A 2,764-nucleotide genomic window follows, 5' to 3' on the forward strand; every position below is an offset into this window, starting at 1 on the left:
TGTTTCGAAAAGTTTTTGGGTTCTTTTTTTTGCTGTTGTAAGTATGAATCCTTAACTAGGGTTTGATAGAATTATCATCTGCAAAAAATTAGGCCAGTAAACTATAATTGTGCAAATTACTTGAATTAAGTTTCTCTAACTGACCCTCAGACATGCACTGGAGCTGTAATCCTAAAAAATATTGTAGTTCCTAAGTATTCAATCGACAAAATCCTAAATCAATAAAGCATGTTTATATATCTAGCCCAATCAAGGCCTTGGCTTTATTTAGGGTTCAATCAGAAAACCCCTAAATTGAGGGAGTACATCTCTATATGGTTTAATCAGGAAAGTCCCTAAATGGAGGCCAAAATTAGAGTTCTATTAAGAAACCGTTGTAACTGTAAGAGTTCTCTCAAGATTGATTGCTTTATTTCAATCTTGATCCAGCTTACAAGCTACAAATCCCTGTCCTGTATATTATGTATTTTTATCATATGTTTTTGATGTGGTGGCTAATGGTTTGTGTAATTTGTTAAATTGAAGTTAGATTAGACTTTATCAAGAGTGCAGTGTTAAAAATTCAAGGTACTGAGTCAAGAAACCAGTATTTGGGAGGTCACCTCCTTTGCAATTTGAAGACGACGAGGCTGGAAATGCAAAATCAAAAGGTTACCCTACTAATTCGTGAATTTGGACTCGAAGACGGTCGAGAGGCGGGGTTGGGAAGTCGCTATCCACAACCTTGGTACCAACTGGCTTCTACAGATTCGATCATGTCGGGTAATAAATTAATCCCCTTTTCGATTCTTGCTTGATTTTTCTGTGATGCCTTATATGGCATAAGGACCGATCCCCTCTATCAATTAAATTGTGAACTGCGTCTGTTTTTGTTTCTTATCGGGCTCGGTTCTGATTTGTGTGTATGTGGTTAAGCCCTTTGTGACTCTCGAACCCTTGAATTGGATGTGTTGAATATCGTATGTAGTTGAGCCGTGTTGGTTCTGTAGCCCTTCTATAGCCAGTGTTGGCGATGGTACATTAGGTACCGATTAGTTTTGGAGTTTCTGGTAAACTGGCATACTAAATTCGATGGATGATGGAAGGAGCCTGATACGTGGTGAGGCTAGGTGATGGTGAAGCAAGCAAAAAAATTTATTGTGACATGAGAAAAAGACTGTAATATAAGAAGATTATTGTAATTACAATTACTCAGTATAATTACTCAGTATAATTACAATTACTTCATGTGGTTTTCTGATAATTTTTATTTACTTTTGAGCACATAAAATAATTTGTTAAATATATGGTGCTTTTTTGCAGTTTAGGGCCTTGTCAGACCAATTCTACCATATGCGAGAGCATCACAAATTTGTCAGAGAACAAGTTATCAATCAGGTTAATTAATGTTATTGCATTGCATTTATTGTATTCAATTACTTAGGTACCACCTGATATATAGCTGTTTTAGGAACCAATATTTACTTTGAAAGTTTGGTAGGAACTGTTTTAGGAACCAATATTTACAAAGATTTTCTTCAACAGCCACCTCTCTTCCTATTTTAAATATCAACACTAAAAGTAGGTCAAACGATCTTTTAAATCCATATGCTTATTTTTTTTTTCCTTAAAAAATGATAATATGAGTTGGGCTGGCTAAAACCTGTACATAATTTATTTATATTCTGTTTGTTAGCTTGTTCATTTCATTTTATTTTACTTTATGCTGTTGTATTGGTTCTTCTTTGTTACTGGTATGCTCTCATTTGGGGAAAACCGCCCAAATTGGTTGGTGGAAAGTTGCTTGCTTCTGGTTACTGGTATGATGTTTGACTTGATTATAATTTTTTTTGTGAAATATTATGTTTCCCTTCCTAATAGAACAAAACACATCTCAACTGCACTAAAATTATATTTGCACTCTGTACCTTGTATTTTTATTGAATTTGAAAAATAATAATTAACTTTTGAGTAGGCTTCTGTCACGACATGTTCTTTTTCTTTCCTTTTTTGGTAATAGTTGGGGGTTTCCAATCCTGCTTAATTAAAAAAAAAAAAAACACACACACACTATACTGAATTTCAATCTCCTACAACTTTGTTTATTCCTAAATCTATAGGTTCCCTATCCTTAACAATTCCTTTTAAGAAAGGAAAAAAAATCTCATTGATTGATTCTATTTTTATTTGATTGAATTATATTTTTCCGACATCCCTGAACTGAGAGAAATCAGTCCGTATGACTCACCTTTTTCCTAGCAATGCTTATTCATTAGTTCCAAACTAAAAGTCCTAATCCTCCGTGATTTGTGCTTCTACACCAATAGTAGGCCTTATTTCATTATAATAGTGATGAATCAATAACCAGTGGGCTGTATATTGCGTGAAATGCTTAGTCCTTTCCAAATTTCAGTGTGGATATTTGGAGGTGATTAATGACATTCTGTTAATACAGGTTGTGCAAAGGAGGTCAACTGCTTGATCGTATCCTTGCAAGGTACCTTTCAAAATTGCTGAGTTTGTTGTCAAAGCACACATGAAGTAAGCCTCTCTTGTCAAGCGATAATTGGAGCAATTTTGGGTAATTAGACTTCTCGTGTCCTTGCTTAGTCCAGTCAACTACAAGAATTGTATATTTTTCTTGGACAACTTCTAACCTATTTAAAAGAAATACAATGTTGTTAATTTCAGTTGCATATTTTGTTTTTATGGGTTATGTAAATTTTGCTATAGTGTGGTTTTTTGTGAATGAATATGTTATGTTGTTAAATTGTGTTGCATTTTA

General features: G+C 34.0%; 1 long non-coding RNA gene across 1 annotated transcript; it reads left to right on the forward strand.

Moving 5' to 3' along the window:
• The first annotated feature begins 1,708 nt into the window (after positions 1-1,708).
• LOC144545550 (uncharacterized) lies at positions 1,709-2,764 on the forward strand. The gene is made up of 2 exons (XR_013508546.1): positions 1,709-1,799; positions 2,435-2,764. It is a non-coding gene; the product is annotated as an uncharacterized LOC144545550 (long non-coding RNA).

Source organism: Carex rostrata, chromosome 28 (genome assembly GCF_964058835.1).
Source record: "Carex rostrata chromosome 28, lpCarRost1.2, whole genome shotgun sequence".
NCBI lineage: Eukaryota > Viridiplantae > Streptophyta > Magnoliopsida > Poales > Cyperaceae > Carex > Carex rostrata.